The sequence below is a fragment of the Peromyscus leucopus genome, chromosome 12 (genome assembly GCF_004664715.2).
Source record: "Peromyscus leucopus breed LL Stock chromosome 12, UCI_PerLeu_2.1, whole genome shotgun sequence".
NCBI classification, from domain to species: Eukaryota; Metazoa; Chordata; class Mammalia; order Rodentia; family Cricetidae; genus Peromyscus; species Peromyscus leucopus.
The window spans coordinates 71,968,376-71,981,765 of NC_051073.1; positions in this window are offsets into that span (position 1 = coordinate 71,968,376).

Sequence of the window (13,390 nt, forward strand, 5' to 3'; positions counted from 1 at the left end):
CTGGCACTAGACACGTCACACTCATCTTCCATGCCAGACCATCAATGCCTTAAGAGCAGAGTCCTCCGTCATCCTGCACCTTGAGCATCTCACACGGTGCTAGAAGATGTACACTCAGTAATGAATGAACCACTGGCATACAGCGAGACGAGGGACAGACAAGACCAGTAGAGGCCACTGAACCACGGAAAGAGCATATTCCTGGTGAGAGACTGGGGACCCAAGGCCAAAAGACCTGTTACAGAGCATCCTGAAGGATGTCTGAATTCTCAGACAATACGAGAAATGGGATTATCACTCAAAGGCCCTTAGAGAGCATGCCACCCATGTCTTCTTTGGCCAATATGTTGAACTATTTGTTCTTATCTCCTTTTTCCCTATCAAGCCCTGTAAGTCCATGTACAGGAAAGACCACCCAGAGGAAGCAGAGCTGGTGTAGTCTTGGGGAGATAGACTATGAAGACTTCGGGGTAAATGAAAGAATGGTTACAGCTCTTGAAAGATGGACAGCCTTAGACAAGCCCTGGTGCACTGATACTTGAAAAAGAAAAGACTAAAGCCCAGCATCTTCAAAAGGCCGTATATATCTAAGAGGATGTTTTCAACAAGAAACTACAGGAAAGGCCAACTTCCGTTGTCTCGCCCTGGGGAAAATGCACTGGTCAGTCAGTGAGGGGGCCGAGGCTTGGCCAGCATCAGACTTAGTCAGTGGCCGAACTGTATTTCTCCTCTTCGTCATTTGTGGTGCCCACTCCATGCCACGACTGATTCCTCTGCTATATTTCTGCCAGAGGCTGTCAGGGCAACAGCAACTCCTGCTAACTAAGGGGACAGGAAATTAGTTTTCCCACCACTGAGTCAAATTCTTGATTCTCGATTCACAGTCTTCCCGCCACTGCCTGGGTCATGTCCAGGGGATGCCATGAGCCAAGTGGCTTGGATCTCAAAAACTTGGAGCAGCTACCTCAGTGATCGAAGGGGTTCCTCAGTTTTCTCTAACACCAGACTAGGAAATCATGGCGGCAAAGGGCCTTGGTGGAAATCACCCACAAGCCCTGTTTCATCGGGCAACTTCGAGAGATAAGAGTACAGAGACACTGGGGTGCCACGAACGACTTTGGGATCGTAGGCAACAAGCACCTGGCTTTATCCCAACATCCCACCCTCATGAACTCCACCCTAAAATACCACCACTTTCTCCCTCTTACAGCACTTGTGTTCCTCGGCTGTGGTTGTGATGATCAACGTGGTTGTTGGCACTTCTGGCAATTGGTAGCTGGTGCTGTCAGAAGCTGCCTCTCAGTGAATGTGGACCTGATCTCCCCCATCTGTCTATTTCTCAGGAACACACAGAGGGATCCCACTTAAGATATACATAGCAACCAAGTGATTTTAAATACAGAAGCAGAAAAGCATAGGTCCAGCCCTTCTAATCCCTCCACTATAAGGTAGCTGTGTGACCTCCCCTAGGTACGTACCCTCTCTGTTGTAGTTTATTGGTACATATTTAGAGAAATGGATAATGTGGTGGCTTGATATTGTAGCAACTAAGAATTCCCTACTGTGTGTCGTTCTGAGTTGGGGTTGGTCCCAAGCTGGTGTTCCAACTCATGTGAGATTTAGAAGGATGGAGTAAAGGAGGGCCAATTTGGGTTTTCTCTGTCCTTTAAAGGGGGTACTGCTGTAACCCAGGCTCGGTGTCACTCTCTGACTGTTGGCTCAGGGTACAGTGAAGGGGGCGGCCTCTCCAGTTCCTGCTGGGACCTCTTCTCCAATTTCCTCTACCCTGTGCCAAGAGCAAGGTCAGGGGCTTTTAAGTCATTTCAGAAAAATGGCACAGTCAAATGAGGTTTTTTGATTTTTATTTTTTATGAGTATAAGATGACTGAATTGTCTGGCTACTGGATTCCCTGATGTGGACTGCCAAGTTTATTAGAAAACCATGGAATTCAGGTCAGGCAACCATGAGGCTCTTTGTGCTTATTTGTGTCATAGGTGTTTGTCCAGCTGTGTGGAGTTCTGTCTCAAGTTCTCTGTCTGTCTTCCGGTATGCTAGGAAATCAAGTCTGTGTACCTGGAACAGAACATGTCAAAGCATAGTCTAAGATTGTCACCAGTGAGGTCACCTGGACAACTGATCACAGCACTGATTCCATCAACTCTGCATGCTTAAAAGTTTTCGTGTGTAATTTTGCTAAAATTTGAGAACCACTCAATGCTCCCTGAAAAAAAATAACAGGAAAAGGAAGAAATAAATGAGCAAATGGATAAATAAAGAGCGTGTACTGCATCTGAGAAAGGAGACCAGAAATGCATGGTCTGAGGGGCTTCTTCCCAGTTCTGGGAGTTAAGGGGAGGGTTGTGCTATAGTCACAGGTCTGTACTCAAGGTGACTCCAGACGAGCTGATGACATAAAGCTCTTTGCCTCTGCTCCTCCCAGAAGCGCCTCTGGAAACTGCTTGAGAGGTGTCTTAGTGAGACAGGTAGTCATCCTCCAGTGTCACGGAGGAGCCGGGAAGCAGTCACATTGGAGACATCTGAAGGTGAGGCCACACCATTTGCACCTTCCGCAGGCAGCCGCCAACCGTCATTTCCCCTGTGCAGTTAATTAGAAATGTCTCTCCGGTCTTCGTGGGCTTTTCATTCATTTCTCTTCTCCTGGGAAGTTCTATCCCCTCTGCACACTGGCCAGACACGCAGAGGTTCTCTCTGGTGACCCTGCCTGTTAGCGGCCTCTGGGGCCGGCTTGCAGAAGCAGGACAACCCACAGGTTGCACAAATTGGACTAGAAGAGGACAAGGGCAGATGATGAAAAGCCCCCTTCAGGCAGCTCCCCGACATCATTAGCTGCCATGGAGGCTGGTAATGAGGTCTCTTCTTGTAGTGAGACGGGCCTGGGCACAACAGCTGCATCCTCCACCCATGCCAGCCATTTCAGGCCTTGATGGAACAAATGCCTCTCTAGTCACGAGCTGTTGTGCTCAGGGTGTTCCTCTTCCTTGTCCACTTGGAGCTTCCTCTCAAGCCTTGTATGATCAACTTAAGACACTTAGAACTTGGTGGGAAAAAATGTTAATAATTAACCGATCTTCTCCTCCAAAAATGCTGTTTTAGAATTTTTTTAAATTTTATTTTTATTTATGTGTATGTGTGTGATGGTATCCTCAGAAGCCGGAAGGCACCCTCTGGATCTGGAGTTACAGGCAAATGTGAGCTGCCTATCCAAGTGCTAGGAACCCAGTAGGGGCCCTCTGGGAAAGCAGCAAGGCTCTTCACCATTATTCCATCCCTCCAGCCCAGAATGGATCTTATTTTTCTTTAAAACCACTACATACATACATTTATTTATTAATTTTCATTTTATTTTGTACCTATGGGTGTTTTGCCTGCATGCATATCTGTGTGCCATGTGTACACATGGTACCTAAGAGGTCAGAGCGGGTTGGATAGCCTGCAACTGGATTTAATACAGACAGCTGTGAGCCACCATGTGGGTGCCGAGAATCAAAGCAGGATTCTCTGGAAGAGCAGCCAGTGATCTTAACTGCTGAGACATTGCTCCAGCCCCTGCCTCACTTCTTAAAAGTATTTTACTTTTTCTAGGAGGTAGGTTTGGGGGTCAACCAGGCACCAAGAACTCAGGGACAATGTATTTCTGTGTTGCTGTTTAATCCTTATAGTGCCCTCTAAAACATACCATTGCACGGACAAAGAACTGGGGTTCTGGATAAACTGGGTTTCATGGTGCTTATAATGCAGTGAGAGACAAGTCTCCTTTAATTTGAAAACATACCTAAAGCAACTTGAAAAGGGAGGTTGCTCAAAATGTCACTGAAATGTGGGTTAAAACACCAAGTAGAGTGGTATTGACAAGCACAGCTTTGGAGATCCACTCTGAGATCCAAATCCCATTTCCATCATGTTTTTAAAATCTCTTTAAAAAGTTTTTAAAATTAGCATTTACAGTGTAAATTTTCATTATAGAGTTTTTAAACAAAATATGTTTTTGTTGATCCAACATACTTTACATCCTTTCCAGATTACTTATAAAACTTAAATGGAATGATATATAAACAGTTTATTATAGAGTACTGGAGGGAATCATGACAAGAAAAACTATCTGTTTATATTCAGGACAGACTTAGTTTTTCTTCATTAGAACATTTTCTGCCTACAGTTGGTTGAATTTATAGGGTCATAACACAGAGAGAAGACTCTGTCTACAAACACACATTCTACATCTATTCCATGGAAGACACTTCAACAGACAGAGTCAAAGCTTTCACTACATATACAATCAAACATGTTTTCCCTTTATTGGACAGGCTGAATTCTGTAATCTGGTCTTCTCAAATCCTGTAATGTTGGAGCCAGATCAAGTGACAGTTTTATCTGGAGTACTCTGATTCTCTCTTATGACATTTGGGATGAAGGGCAGATTAAGAATAAAGAAGCTGTTGTTTATTTTAAGATCAATCTCCTAAAATCTAATACCAAATGTTTCCAGAAACTCCCAAGAAATATATGAGATACCATGCCATTCTGGTTCCAACCAGGCATATCTAAGGATTTTCTTTGTTTGTACTTCAAATCCAAATCTGAAACCTTTTATTGACCATCTATGTTGGTTAGTATTAACTTTGAACTTGACAGACTCTTCACTCACTTGGGAGAAGGATCCCTGAACATGTCTGTGGGAGATTGTCTTGACTGCGTGAACTGAGAGATAAAGATCTTCCCAGTGTGGTTGGCACCATTGCCTAGGCTAGGGATTCTGGACTATGTAAGAGCAAGGAAATCAAGCTGAGCAGCAGATATTCACTGATTTTTTCTCTGTGTTTGATTGTGGATGCAGTATAACCAGTTGCTTCAATCTGCTGCGGTTACTGTTACAGTGACTTCCCTTTCATGATGGACTACGAACCGCGGAACTTTAATAAGTTGAGTCTTTTTAATTAGTATGCTTAATTTGGTGTGTGTGTGTGTGTGTGTGTGTGTGTGTGTGTGTGTGTGTGTGTACAACACGAGCATGCCAGCATGGATGTGCATGCAATTGCAGGTTGGGTTTGGAGGTCAGAGGACAATTGCCAGAGTTGGCTCTTTGCTTCTGTAATGTGAGTGCCAGAAATTAAGATCAGGTTGTCGGGCTCACCAAGTATTTTATTCACAGAACCATCTCACTGGTCCTTATGTTGTTTTTGTCAGGATTATTTTATCATCATAGCAACAGGAAAAACATCCAAAAGGGATGAATGATCATCCAACTATAGAGTTGACTTCAAGGACAATAAAATCAAAATTTGCCTAATCACAGGCTTACCTATCAGCTTAGTTAGGATTACTATTGCTTTGGTGAAACACCATGACCAAAGCAACTTGGGGAAGAAAGGGTTTATTTGGCTTATACTTTTATACCACAGTTCATCATCAAAGGAAGTCAGGGCAGGAACTTAAGCAGGGCAGGGACCTGGAGGCAGGAGCTGAGGCAGAAGCCATAGAGGAATGCTGCTCACTGGCTTGCTCCTCATAACTTGCTCAGCCTGCTTTCTTATGGAACCTAGGACCACCAACCTGGGGTGGCCCCACCCACAATGGGCTGAGCCCTCCCCCATCAATCACTAATTAAGAATATGCTCCACAGGATTGTCTACAGCTCAGTCTTACAGAGATATTTTCTTAACTGAGGTTCCCTCCTCTAGGATGACTTTAGCTTGTGTCAAATTGACATAAAACTATCCTGCACACTTATGTGTGGGAAGCAGGAAAGCCCTTGTACCCACAGATCTCCAGGGGAACCAGGAATGTTAAGCACACAGGTTTGTCTTTTCAATGGAAAATATGTAAAACCTGTTTTTCCACCCAGAAACCTGGGAATTAGAGGCGATTAATAGCCTGGTGGTATTGTCTGTTGAGCCAGGCCAGATCAAGCCCCTACAACCAGGACTAGAGATACCCAATAATCTGAATGACCCTTACATTACCTGTATAGCCAGGTGCTCCCCCAAGCTCCTACAACTAGGACCAGAAGTGGTTAAGAGACCAATGACCCCTAACTATTTGCATGACCAAGACCAGTCCAGATCCTTCCTAATACAGGTAGCCTATCTCCAGAACCCATCTTCTTAGAAGAAATGGCATGTACCCTGAGTTGAGTTTCAATGTAATTATGCTTCTTTGTGCACCAGGTATTATATTACACCAGGAAACCTTTTTTTTCCAAAACAAATTGTGTTTGAATATACTGGCAATAAATCACCAGGCATCAGACTCCCAGAAGTTTGATCGAGGTTGACGAAGTCAATCTGGACCGAGTTTTCATTCCCACCTCTTCCTAGGTCACTGCTGCCTTGACTCCTTCAGAGACCTCTTCACCTGTGCTCATAGAAATATGGCTAGTCATAGCGCCTTGCCATGGTCTATCCATATAGACGTGTTATTTTGTTATGTAAAAATCTTAATATGAATCCGTTTTATGTTATATAAATATTTATTTTTAAAATTTTTTTAATTAGAAATATATTTATATTCCTATTTTATAACAAAATACCTAAGGCTAAATGTATTATATGGTAAAGAGGTCTAGAGGTTTCTTTAACTCACACTTTAGGAAGTTGAAAATACAAGATTAAATGAATTAAATCAATTCATCCTCCCGTGAGAGCATTATGACAGATGATACCATGAGGAAAGTATGTGCAAAAGGCAGCAATCACCAGAAAGACAGGAAGTCAAGACAGGGAAGGATCTGTCTGGTTCTTTTTACTGAGCATGATATGGGGTCCTGCAAGAACTGTGACTAGCTCTGTTTTGCTTTGGAACAGGTTCTTGTTATCTAGCTAGCTAGCTCAGACTGGCCTCAGACTTACGTTCTTTTTGCCTCTACCTCTGCTTCTGAGATCTGAGGTCACAGTATTCTGTAGATGTATCCAACAGTCTTATTAAATAAGAAACACAGAAACAATGTAAAAGAGAAAGCCAAGAGGTCAGAGCTCAGAGCTAAAATCTCACCCTTCCGCCTGCGGTGTCCCAGCATCCCGAAAGAGAGCTATTTCCTGTGTGTAAGTCAATTTTCCAGTCATTCTGCCTTCTCATTGGTTGTAAACCCAAACACGTGACTGCCTCGTCACTGTCTGAATGTACAGCCCCCTAAGTCTTAAAGGCATATGTCTCCAATGCTGGCTGTATCCCTGAACACACAGAGATCTATGGGATTAAAGGCGTATGCCACCACCGCCACACTCTGTCTATGGCTCTAATAGCTCTGACCCCCGGGTAACTTTATTTATTAACATACAATCAAAATCACATTTCAGTACAATTAGAATACCACCACAGTATTCATCATCATGTTTGGGCCTGTGCCATCTTCCACTAATCTCCACTTTTCAATGTCCACCACCTATCAATGCTGTCAACATATTGGGATCCAAATGCCAACATATGAAAGGTGCACTCACACTACAACCAGATCATAGCTACTCCCCATAGCCAAACTTTGCTAGAGCCTATAGTGAAATTAGCAGTCCAAAGCACCCTCCCAGTACCCCCCAGCAAGTACTCTTCCATCCAGCTTTACTTGTCTTCTGAAACCTGTGAGCACACCAACGCAATTCTTGCTCCACATCTTTCTCCTATGCACGTCATATTGTTGTCTCTCCTATCCCTTCCAGCCCTCTGTACATGAGCCTCTCTTCCCTCTCAACTGAGCTCCAAGTGTCTCTCCTCACATGCAAATGGAAGTTACAAAGACAGCTACCACTTGTACTGTTACTATCCCAGAGACCTGGACAGGTATGGGCTGAACTGAGTAAGAAATACTAGGCCTGCAGGGAAAACATCTGGATAGTTCTACAGTTCCTGAGTGTAAGAACTAGCCTCCACACAGCATTCTTTTTGTTTGTTTGTTTGTTTGTTTTGTTTTTTGTTTTTGTGACAGGGTTTCTTTCTCTGTGTAGCTTTGCGCCTGTCCTGGAACTCACTCTGTAGCCCAGGCTGGCCTCGAACTCACAGAGATCTGCCTGCCTCTGCCTCCCAAGTGCTGGGATTAAAGGTGTGAGCCACCACCACCCAGCTGCACACAGCATTCTATAAATTAAACCACACCTAATATTTTACTAAGGAATTCTAAATGCCAGACGTACAGTGGTTCATATATAGTTGGGTTTAATGACTACTATGCAATATTATTAAGTACATTTAAATTGATTTATGGAACTTATTCATCTAGAGAAAATAGTTATTATATTAAATAGGTCGGTTTCCATACATACTCTTATTCTCATAGTGTTTAATTTTCATAATACAGTAGACATGAAAGAAGAGAACAGAAACAGAATTGGACTTAATTTCCTATATTCTATTTCCTATCCATCATTCATATTCAATGTCCAACCATTTGTTTTTCTGGTTATATTATGAAAATGTCTAAAATAGAATATCAGGTATGAGGTTGGAGAACATTTTCTTCTTTTTGTTTCAGTCAAGTGGCATTTGGTAGGGTGTATTTTACTAGACCAGCATCAGTATTTAGCTAAGAGAATAGACTTGTGAAGAACATGACAATTATCTTGAAATACACAAAAGCTTCTCATAGAAACATGTAGTAGAGACCATCTATGGGTTTTCAACAACAATAACAAAATCACGATTCATGGATGGAAAGTAGATTTCCTCCAGGATATACTAAAAGATGTCATCACGTGCCTGCAGAGGGGGCTGCATCTGTGTCTGTGCATGTGTGGTTAGGATGGGTGACCATTGACTCAAGAGTCTGGAACACAACATTTTTATGATTCAGGCATTCTAGGATCACAGATGAAGGAACTTGAAGTTCCCTGACATTTTCCCTGTGGCCACTTCCCAGCAGTGGCCTGCATCCTTTGCCTTCAGATTTAATAACCTTGTCTTTTTCTCCTGGGTCTTCATTGTCTGATTATCTTTATTCATACTTAGGAAACCTTTCCCTTTGCAAATGAAGCTTTGTACATCACCTGCCACACCCATCAAAGCAAAGCCTCAATCTAGGCTGTCTTTGAGACTGGCTTCAACTAGTAGAATGTGGCAGAGACAACATGCCATTTTCATGATTAGGCGAGAGGAGGAATTTTAGTCCTATTTTGCCATCTTGGAGATCACCTGGGACCATCATGTAAGACAGGTCAATCCAATCTTGGGAAGGACCAGCAGCTGACTGAAGAATAGTGGAGTCCCAGGCAACCGTCATCGCCAAGTGCCAGACACAAGAATGAAGCAATCCTGTTCCTTCCTGCCCTGACCATCTTTCCAGTTGACTTCAGTCCACAGAGAGGCCAGGAAAATCAGTAGAGCATGGCAAATGAAAATTAGATCACTGTTTTAAGTGAGTAGATTTGGTACTTACTAAGACCACTGGGTACTAGTGCATGAGCAACAGATTTGTCTAGAAGGGATGCCATAGAGAAGCCAGAAACACAGGAGTACAAGCCAGTGCCGGGGCATTCCCAGGAGGCAGAGTCCTAATCAGGTCTGGGAAGAACACTGCTTCCTGTAGGAAGAGAAGGTGGCCCCAAAGACATCTGAGGACTAAGAGAGAGACTTTCCAGAACCCTTTAAGCTCTAGGCTGCTTCAAAATGTGTTGAGCACCCCAATGCTGGCATACTTGTGATAGGCAGGAGGTTTTACTGCAAGGCAGGACTTGGATAATGTATAGCCAGATGTCTGAGGCCACTTCCCATCACAGGCATTGGCTTAGATTCTCCAAGTTTCGTCTGAGATGGCAGCACATGCCCAGTCATGTCAAATATGTTACATTGCCTTGAGAATATATACCCCGACTTACCAAAATTAAAAGCAGCGTGTACAAGAGAAGTAATTTCTCTGTGTATATAGTTCATAAACATCAATGTGACTGGGCTGACCAGGCCAGGTACCAGAGGACCGAGAGAATGGATTGCCATGAAAATATCCATCTCAAAAATGAGGCCCCCAGGCAGAGATTATATCGCTTCAGAGCCTGCTGTTAGACCGGGCCCAGTTGTTACCATTACGTGAATGTGCTGCATAATCACAATAATGGTACCAGCAATAATAATAATAACTTCAATAATAGCACCCTCTCTCCCCGTTGCCTCCTCACCGCCTGCCACGAATCTGTCACTATGATAAGTGTCAGTGAAAAGCAGAGTCGTACTTTCTTCCAGCACCGCAGACCCCTTGAGGTTTCGCTCTCAGGCTGCAGGTTGGAGGGATGCTCAGAGTACTGCTTTCCCCCGTGTTCTAAGGGGACTTTAACCTGTTGCCTGCATGTCAACGGCTGTGCTAGTTTTCCTTTTTCAACAAGTGCAGCGAGGCCTCCAAGCCTGCCCATCCTTATCCTGAACTCCATCTCAGCATCCTCACCGGAACAAGGACCCTGAAGGAGAAAGCACTTTGAAAAGAATCTTGTTAAAAGTAGCATCAGCAACCAAGACTAAGGTTTCTTCTGAGACTTGAGTGATTTCTGAAGTGTGAGCCCTCGTTAATCAAAAACAGGTCACACACTTACAATGGTACAGAGAAAACATTCCCACCCCGAAGGGGGAGGATTGGAGACACAGCAGGGAACGGTCAGACCAAAGCAAAACCAGATGATGACCACCGGATCCTGAAGCTGCCTTCAGAGAGTTCCTCCTTTACTTTCATGTCACATGTGCACTTGCGTATGTGTGCACATGTGACACACACACACACACACACTTGTGTAAGTACATACATGTATATGACTAAATCTAACTTATGAGAGAAGACATGCAAAATTTTGTCTTTCTTCTCCCATTTTTGTTCTCCCCTCTCCTTCCTTTAGACTCTCTTTCCTTCCCTCATCACCTCACATGTACTTCACGTCCTTTGTATATGTGTATATATACATACATATGTGCATGTATCTCCTTTGTATATGTGTATACATACATATGTGCATGTATCTCCTTTGTATATGTGTATACATACATATGTACATGTATCTCCTTTGTATATGTGTATACATACATATGTACATGTATCTCCTTTGTATATGTGTATATACATACATACATAAGTACATGTATCTCCTTTGTATATGCGTATGCATACATATGTACATGTATCTCCTTTGTATATGTGTATATGTACATATATCTCCTTTGTATATGTGTATGCACACATATGTACATATATCTCTGTAGTATAACATATGCCCAGTTTTTGCAGTAACTTCAGCCTTGGTCTTTCTGTGTAAGACTGTTTTGGCTACTTGGTATCTTTGGGGCTTCTGTATGAATTTTTGGATTGTTTTTCCTAATTCTGTGAAGAACGTTGATGGAGTTTTGATTAGGATTGCATTGAGTTGGGAGGTTGCTTTTGGAAATACAGAAATTTTACAATATTAATCGTGCCAATCTATGCACATGCGAGATCTCTGCCTCCTAAGGTCTTCAGCATTTTAAAGTTTTCCCTGTAGATGTTTCCTCCTCCTCAGGATGATTTCTGGGCGCCTTTCGGAAGCTACTATCGATACCATTCTTTTCCCTGGTTTGTTTCCTGGCAAGTTCACTTCTAGGGTGTAGAGAAGTGATTGATTTTTGTACATTGATGTTGTGTCTTGCCACATTCCCGAATTTATCAGATGTACAAGTTTTCCAGCAGATTCTCCAGGGCTTTTCGGGTACAAAATCACATGATAAGCAGGGATAATGTAATTAATTCATTTCATATTTGTATTCTTATTGCTTTTTTCTCTTTCCTCATTGCCCTACATAAAATTTGGAGGACAATATCAAATCTACATGGACAGACACCCTTGTCTCATTCCTGGCTTTAGAGGAAATGCTTTCAGGTTTTTTTTTTTTCTTTTATCCATTTAGTATGACGTCACATATAGACCTGCCATTACGCTTTTTATTACGTTGAGGTATGTTCCTTACATTCCAATTTCTTCGGGACTGTCATCATAAAGAGGTACTGAGCTTTGTCAAAGGCCTTTTCTGCATCTGTTGAGATAGTCATGTTTTTCTGTCCCCAGGTCTACGAGCTGCTTGTAGCTTATTGCTTTGGTTGTTGGAACATCCTTGCACGCATTTGATTGCGAACTTTTGCCTCTGGTAAAATTCATGTTCACTAGGGAAACTGTTCTCCGGTTTTCTCTTTTGGTGTGTGTTTATCTAGATTTATTATCGGGGTTGTACTAGTTTTACTGACTGTGTTTGGCAGTGTCCCTTCCCTTTCTGTTTTAGGGGACAGAGGAAGGAGCATGGGTGCCAGCTCTTCTTTAAAGGTGTGGTGGAATTCGGCAGTGAAGCCATCCAGTCCTGGTTTATAAAGAGTCTTAGGAGGCTCTTTATCACCATTTTAATCTCATTGTTTAGTTTTGTTTATATTTGCTTGATTTTGTTTTCTTAGGTCATGTGTATCTAGGAATTTGTTCATATCTTCTAGATTTCCTAATTTGGGGGAATGTAAATTTTCAAAGGATCCTCTGATTGTTCCCTAGATTTCACTGTAATCTATAGTAATAGCTCTTTCATTTCTAATTTTACTGATCTTCTCTCTCTCTCTCTCTCTCTCTCTCTCTCTCTCTCTCTCTCTCTCTCTCTCTCTGTGTGTGTGTGTGTGTGTGTCTGTCTGTCTGTCTGTCTGTCTGTCTTAAATCTCCAGCTGTGATTGTGAACTTTTCTTCTGACTGTGGCTCTGTTTTCAAGTGCACACCTACCTGGGCTCTCTTCCCCTCATCTCGGGAGAGGCCCTGCTGAACCATTTGTCTCCTGATCGCTGGTTTCTTGCTTGTCTTTTTTTTTTCCTTCTGCCCTATACTTTATTTCTACTTCTCCATTTAGTGTGTTTCTCTCATAAACAGCATTTAGCTGAGTCTTCCTTTTGATTCAATTTAGTAATTCCTTTTTTACGTTTAGATTGCTTACCAATTTGTATTCAATGTAGTTATTATGTTGAGATTAATGACAGCAATTTTGCAATTGTTTCCTGACTTGGGGGTCTGTTTTGCAGCCCCAACTTTTCAGAATTTCATTCTTTATGGCTAAATACTATTCCACTGTGTGTATATACCACATGTTCTTTTGATGAGAACCGAGGCTTATTCTATAGCTTGGTTGTTGTGAATAGTACCACAACCAGCATGGGTGTGTCGCTTCTTGGCTCACCGGTGGTTATTTCTTTTGGACATCTGCCCACAATGGAGGATAACTGGGTCGACTTTTAGTTTTCTGATGAGCCTTTGGACTGCTTTTCATAATCACTGTAACTACTTTATAGTCTCACCAACAGCATGTGAGCATCCCTTTCTCTCCTCACCCTCACCAGCACGTTCTTTTGTTTATAACCATTCTAATGCAATGCTGACCTTCACCTGTGCATCTGGGTAGGCTTGTCCCTGGGGC